This window comes from Astyanax mexicanus, chromosome 6 (assembly GCF_023375975.1).
Source record: "Astyanax mexicanus isolate ESR-SI-001 chromosome 6, AstMex3_surface, whole genome shotgun sequence".
NCBI classification, from domain to species: Eukaryota; Metazoa; Chordata; class Actinopteri; order Characiformes; family Acestrorhamphidae; genus Astyanax; species Astyanax mexicanus.
In genome coordinates, this window is record NC_064413.1 from 41,916,547 (window position 1) to 41,924,480 (window position 7,934).

Genomic DNA, 7,934 nt, shown 5'->3' on the forward strand with positions numbered 1-7,934 from the left:
CTCTAGGAGAGACATACAACATATACATAAACAAAAAGATAAAAAAAAATGATGCATAAGCATGTACAACCATACTATCAGTCATGACAGTCTTAAAAGGCAGCCATACCAATGCTTCCACATATATGATTGATATCTGACAGAGCTGCATCTAGGGCTTGTGAGAACCCTTATAATACAGTTTTGAGACTTATCCAGACGACACATGAACTTAAACATTAGTCTTAATACTCAAGAATAAAGTGACTAGGTGTAAATAGGGTCTAACATTCATACATGCAAACATATTCTAACGATCCTATTATTATGGGTTATAATCAAAATGGAAAAGGTTACACTGCAAATCTGTTTTAAAAAAAAGAAAACTAGAGAAGATCCCAGTTTGGATCAATCCTAAGTACAGCAAGAAGCAGCCAGTCTGAAATAAAACTGCACTTTTCACTTGTTCTAAACTCGGTTTGCAAAATGAGCCTGTGTCAAATGATGGCTTTAAGCCATTTATGTACTCCTACAAAAAACATTATTATTTATTATTATTAGGTCTTATGTAGAATATTACATAATATCCTATTTAAGGATTTACTTCATTATGAGTGCTCACACCAATATTACACTGCAAAACCAGTTCAGTTTAGACTATTTCTATAATATGACACCTGAAGAGAAACTTTTTTAGCAAAGTGAACTAAAAATAAAGCAGTTACAGTTTAAACCTTGGATCCCGCAGCAAACCAAGTTAACATTTATCTAAAAGATTTATAGTAGTAGCAAGATTTTCTGTGGAATTGTCTGTCAGGGTCTTACAGCACATTTGGTCAGAGTTTTTCTATTGAACACTATGGACAATTAATATGGAACAGGATATTGTGTGTGATACATATATACAAGACATATATAAAAACATTATTACAGAAATCATCTACAGTACTTTCTCATAGCATTACTACTAAAGTCTAGATTTATCTCTATTCTTAAATGTGCCTGAATGAGCCCCTGAATGAGCTCAATATCTTAATTTTACTCTGTTAACTAAATTAAGAACTAAATTAAGCACTATGTGTTTAGTGCCTGCTAAGATTTACCCACCAGCAATAGGACTGTGAGAAGTGTCGCAAGACTGTGCCAGTAGTATTGTGAGACTCTGATAGATGGATTTGCTGACTATGGGGAAATAAAAGTCAAAATCCAGTCCCTGAAACACTGAAACCCTGAATTTTAGCTTCAGATCTAGATGACCAAGCAGCAGGAAAGGAAACTGAATACTACCAACAATTACTGTAACAAAGATTAACTATGTGAGAATCACTGATAAGACTATTATAAAAGCATAATAAATATAACAGTAATATTACAGAGCACTACTGATTCACTTGCTATATTTTCCTTACTTTCTCACAGCATTAAAACAGAGGTATAGAAACAGCATGGCAGAAGTAAGACTCAGCTAGCTGGATGATCTTGCTGACTGAATGCATTCCCTGAATTTCAGCTTCACGTCTAAATGGCAACAAGCACCTTTCAGCAGGACAGGACACCTGGGTTATTTTTATGATCAGTTGCGAGAATAAGGTATAAGACAATTATAAACAACAGAAAACATATTACAAATGTATTACAGAGCACTATATAAATCACCTACTGTAGTACTTTCATTACTACACTTTACACACTTCCTCCATCATTACTATGGAGAAAGAGCTAAAGAAGAGCATGTAAGTAGTAAATAGTTACAAATCAGTCCCTGAAACACAAACTTCAGTTTTTAGATACATCTAGATGATCAACATGCATCTTCCAGCAGGACAAGATAGCTTGGCTATGTTTTATAAACTACGGACAATTACAATAAAATAGGCTTACTATGTGAGACTCACTTATTATTATTACTATTATTACCAATGAAATACAGATTACTAACAACTGTAATACTTTATCACAGCCTTACTAGCTACTAAGAATGTAGGAAAAGTCTGGCAGTAGTAGTAGTAGAATTCAGTCCACTGAATGATCCTCCTTTCTTCAGAGAGCTTTAAACCCTGAAACACTGAATGCCAGTCTCATACATCTAGCTAGATTAAAAAACATGCATCTTCTAGCGGGAAAAATGAATTTTAGCTTCACGTCTTGGTGACCATCATACACCATCCAGTAGGACAGGACAACTGGGCTATTTTTCTTAAATAAAACAACAACAAAAAAGGCACAAAAGTGAAAGTGTAGTAAAGTAAACTGTTCTGTTTTATGTCTTTTAAACTTGCCTTGCCTACTGCAGAGTTCCATTAAATACTTCAAGTTATACGTCAAGTTATATCAAACAGGGTTGCTATATGAGAATCACTGTTAAAACTATTATAACCAACAGAATATAGATTACAAAAGTATTACAGAGCACTATGGAAGGCACCTACTGTAGTACTTATTACAGCATTACTAGCTAGTTACAGAAGTGCAGGAAGAGCATGGCAGTAGTATTAGCTGAAGACTCTTGCTGACTATGAAAAAAGTCAAAATTTCAGTTCACTGAATCCTCCTCCTTCCTTTAGAGAACTTCAAACTCTGAAACACTTCATTTTAGCTTCACATCTTGGTGACCATCATACACCTCTCAACAGGACAGGACAACTGGGTTGTATATATTAATATATTTTTGATAAAACAACATAAAAGGCACAAAAGTGAAAGTGGAGTGAAGTAAACTGTCTTATAAAGCTGCCTTGCCTACTGCAGAATTCTATAGAATACTACGTGAGATCCTATGTGAGAATCACTAATAAATCTATTCTAATCTGTGTTCTGTTGGTTATTAAAGTATTACAGAGCACTATAGAAACCATCTACTGTAGTACTTTATTACAGCATTGCCAGCTACAGACGTTTAGGAAGAGCATGGCAGTAGTAGTAGTAGTAGAAGACTTTTGCTGACTATGAAAAAAGTAAAAATTTTAGTTCAGTCCATTGAATCCTTCTCCTTCCTACAAAGCTTTAAACCCTGAAACACTGAATTTCAGCTTCACATCTTGGTGACCATCACAGCTACACCTTCCAACAGGATAGCAGAACTGTATATATTTATATATGGTTTTTTTTATTATAAAACAACAACAAAAGGGCACAGAAGTGAAAGTGGAGTGTCAAAGAGGTGCCAGTGGCTGTAAAACCGTGTTAAAATCCGTGCCAGGCCACTTTGTGGTGGCAGCCCTGCTTCTCCCACGATCAAGCCCACCATCACCATCGCCTGTGATAAATAGGACATTACAAGGTAGCCATTTGCATGCTCTCGAAACAAGTTGAGGGTGAACACGTCTCCACTTACGTAAATGGCTGATGGTGTGATCTCTCTATTTCATCCCTTTCAGCGCTGAGCCGAGAGGTCCGCCGTGCACAACTTAACGAAAATCAAAGTTAGCGGATATAAAACAATGGAAATGCTGCTGCTGTTTTTTGCGCGAAATCCTGATTCGGAGGCGCACACACCGGCAGCGCCGCTCGGCCGTGTTTACAGCGGAGCTACTGTACTTGCGCAGCGGGGAGCAGCAGGCATTTCTTTAACCAATCTGGGTTTAACCCCAAGAGACACACGGAGAAACAATACAGCCCGGTCTGAGCGGCTCAGGAGCTGCTAAACAACACCGTGGGGCTGTGAGGTGCTGTTTTAGAAGATATACAATTTTACAAACATGGAAATTGGTGTTTTGCATAACTAAGCTGTTAACTAGCTAACCTAGGTAAACCAGGGTAACCAATACATTTAACCTAGCAAATGTTAACTAGATTAGCTACTTCCACAAGCATGTCAACAAAACAATAATAACAGTAACAGCTTCTAAAAACATCTGAACGATGTTTTTTTTAAAGGAGTAGTAACCAAACCAAAAACAAGCTGTGAATCCATCTCACACTGTATGATGATAAATATCAAAATATCCCGTTACGACCAGCTGTACGACGTTAGCGTAAGTCTTAAGCTCTCTCCTATCACTCCTCTCCGGTCGTCCCTCTCGGGAACCCTCTCTCCGTACTCTGTAGCCAGGTTAATTCACTCCCCCGCTCCGGGCTCGCTCGGTCCGCTCCGCACGGCACGGGCCGCGGCCGCATCCTCGGTCTCACCTTCCTCGCCTTCAGCCCGCAGGTTCCTCTCGCTCGGGTTGTGTGTGGGGATGCTGAGACGCTGCCGTTACCTCCGGCCACTCGCAGTCCCAGGCACCGGCGAACCGCGCGGATGCTCCCATTGGCCGCCGACGAGCGCCAAGCCCCGCCCGCTCAGCCGCTGATTGGCCGCGGGCCGTGACGCGCTCACGTCCCTGTTTGTTGTCGTCTCGGAGCGGAGCGGAGGGAGGGGAGGAGGCAGGCGGAGGGCGGCGGAGGAAAGATGTGAATGGGGCTGGAGAGCAGAGTGGATGTACACTGAAAAAAATACACTGTCAAAAACTACACAAAATATAAATATAAAGCACAAAAAGTAATGAAATTTGTATGTTTGGTAGATTTAACTATATTTTTTTGTTGTTACAATTCTTCTTATACTGTTATTTTTACCATTTTAAATGGAACATGCATTTGTGGGATGAAAAGCAGCAGAGTTAAAGAATTAGAGATGGCTGTTTGCCAAATCTTTTCTGTCATTGCCAAACAGTTTATTCTGCTGGTGCTATTATTGCTACATGTTTTGAGCTTCGGGTACTCCCGCCTGCTTGGTACCTGACTGGCAGCACCTGTGAGCCTGGGCGCTGCTACAGTGGTCAGTAAGTATCTGCCCCAAGAATGAGAATCATCCCCATTTATCCCCAGCTTCAAGCTGGTGTTCTGCAAAACTATAAAAATTGCAGCATTATTTGGAGTCAGCCCTGATACCATCTTCAAACTGAAAGCCAAGTTCCATATAAGAAGGGAATGTCAGATAAAGGCTGTGAAGTTGGAATTTCAAACAGAGACACCCCAAGAAGATCATCAAACAGCAAACGAGTCAATTGCAGAATAAGCTGTTTGGCAGAGAGGATTCAACAATTTTTTTATGGGTGCATCCCACATACTCAGCTCTGCTTCTGATCCCACAAATGCACTTTCCTTACAAATGTAGCACAATTTTTGTGCTAAGCAACCAATGTTAACATTTCTTAAAATAAGCAATCTTAAAGTCAAAATGAGTGAAGTAAGACAAGATATTTTGAATCAGAAAAACCTGAATGGTTCAAATAACTTAAAATAAAGTAAGACAAAAAAAATATAGATGAGACTGATTATGATAATTATTTCTAAAATAAGCAAATTAATCTTACATTTAAAATAGTAAAATAAATAAATAAGATTTGCTAATTTCACTTACTAAGATGTTTTTTGCAGTGTAGTGATGTAAGAAGGATAGAAGGGACTGGTGGGACCCTACCAACAGTGTTTAACTTTACCAGGTTAGAAAATTATTATCTTTACTATTTTTTATATCAAGACTACTGTTGTTTTTTTTAACAAGCCCCTTCCCTAAAAACAACAAAAACCTGTATGTTATACTGTGTGTTATTGATCCTGCAGGACCAGAACTGCATAAATAAGCTGTAATTTATAACTCCGTTAACTCTCCTGAATAAAAAAAAGTCAGGACAAGATGTCTTACTCGTCTTTCAGCTGTGTACAAGTACACACTTTACTGAAGCTTTATTCCTCCAGGACCATGGTGCAACATAGAGCAATACAACTCTAAACAAGACCACATAAAGTGCTATGTGCAAACAGATGTACAAATTAGATTAATATTGCATCATTAGTTAGTCATCTGAGGACAGCTCTTATTACTACACTTCTTTGCCCCCCCCCCCCCTTAATTAGATTTAGAGTACACCATCAGTTCACAGGTTCACACTGCTAAACAAGTTCAAACAAATAAAAAAAAGTCCAGCTTATCCTCAGATTTTGATCATAGGAATCAACCAAACTGGGAATTTAAAAAAAAAAAAACAGGACAGAAAGTAACATTATGTGTACTTGTACGAGTGATTTGACTAGTGAGGGTTTATTTAAAAAAAATCATGTGTAATAACCATTTGTATTTTGTCCCTGTATGTCCTAAATAGTGACATTTCAGTAAATGAATCTTCTTAACTTTCAGTAAAAGTATGTGTAAAAGTATTAATGTGTATAAAAAAAATAATTGTCAAATTCACATTGACTACAGGTTAAACAAATCAGATTTTGTGTAACGTCAATGGTTTGGATAAATATTAAAATGTTGAGTATTACACTAATAAAAATAAACATTTTGAGACGTGCTAAAATTCTGTAAAAGAAAGTGATCTTACTGATATTTCAATACTTCATAGTTTTAAAATGTAATTAATTTAGGCTGTATTATCTGTCAATTGTGTGACTTTGTAAATTTAACCCAATACACCCTTAAATATCTGCCTACTCATTCTACTCTTTCCACCAATTCACATTAAAGTTTTAAGGAGTTTTTTTTATTTAACTGCTTGTTTATTAAGGCAATGTTTTGGTTGCACAGTGAGTCAAGTAAATACATTACTGGAATTCTGAATTAGAAATCCACTTCATAGCCATTGCACAGCAGTTAGTTGGAATTCAACATTCGTATTTAACTCATGTTTCTCATTCCTTGTTTTGGAGGCAACATGGTTCTGCATGTTTACAGCTTCCCTGCTTCTTTCTACACTTGATTGTACTCATCAGCTCATTAACAACCATTTGTGTCAGATGGTGCGTTAAAGCATTGAAACCACAAAAAAAAATGCATGTCAGTTTACATCCAGGGCCAGGATTAAAACGGCAGTAACTCGATGAGAGAAATAAAGTATACATTTCTAAAGTTCCTGTTTGCTTGTTATAGGATTAAAAGGAGTCAGAGGAGCTGATTTAACATCATTTTACAAGATTAACTAATCAATAAACAACATTGTGAGCTGATGTATCAGAACAGAGTCGCTGTGCTTTCCTCCGAGCGCGCTGACTAATCAGCAGCAGTTCGAAAAAGGGGGTGGCTGACTTTACATGGATCAGAGGAGGCATGTGTTAGTCTTCACCATCCTGGTATGTTAGGGCCATCACTATTGATAGGGGGAATCCTAATGAGTGGGTTGGGTAATTGGCCGTGTAAATAAGGAAGAAAATGGTGAAAAAAAAAATATAGAAAATAAATAAACAAACAAACAAACAAACATTGACTAATATAACTGGAAAGCCACTTTATTTTAAAATATTTTAGTCATTTAGAGTCGCACATGCAGTAAAACATAAAATATAACAAAGTAATATGGAGTGACTGAAAAAGTCAAATATCAAAGAGAAAAAAATGTTGAAAGGGAAAAAGCAGACAGAAAATATTTACAAAGATAGTAAGTGTCAATCTGACAGCCATATCACATAAATATGAAAACACTTGTAATGGGCCTTATAAACAAACACAGAATGACACTAGGTTCAATAAACGCTTAACATCCAGTCATACGCAGCACTACCACACAACTTCACATAAAGCTGAAATGGAGCTACACATAATTGCTGACCAGCCATGCAACTAGCGCTGTGAAAACCTCACACTTAAGCAGTTAAGCGTGGGAGTCAAGCTGCCCATCATACATCAACATCTGAGTCATTATGGACAGACAGTACATTTCTGTGCTGGTTGGACAAGCAGAGACCACCATAGCGCTGCTGGAGTGTGTGTGTTTTAGTGTGTGTAGCTTTGGAGAACAGCTCTGCTAAGTGGAGGAAAAATACAACAGTATTTTTCTATAGACCCTGTGGAGTGTTCCATTTAAGTGCTGACAAATAAGAATGCACTAAAGGCAACCAGGCCTAAGAAAGGTATATGGAGTGATGTTAATGTTAAACAATAATACAGTACATAAAGTATACAAACACAATAAAATAGTGTAATATAAAATAGTCTGGTAGTCCAGGAAAACCACAAATAAAAGAAGAAGATT

The 7,934-nt window shown here is 37.5% G+C and overlaps 1 protein-coding gene across 2 annotated transcripts in view; it reads right to left on the bottom strand.

Annotated features, from left to right (window-relative positions):
* LOC103037451 (transcriptional repressor p66-beta) overlaps positions 1 to 4,248 on the bottom strand; it is a 42,289-nt gene extending 38,041 nt beyond the window's left edge. Inside the window, exon 1 of one of the 2 annotated variants that reach the window (XM_007237736.4) lies at positions 4,108 to 4,248. The gene's annotated coding sequence lies outside the window, so the exon portion shown is untranslated. Of the gene's footprint in view, positions 1 to 3,313; positions 3,384 to 4,107 lie in introns of those variants that run through there. The other variant, XM_022673591.2, reaches the window with a different exon arrangement.
* Positions 4,249 to 7,934: the final 3,686 nt, after the last annotated feature.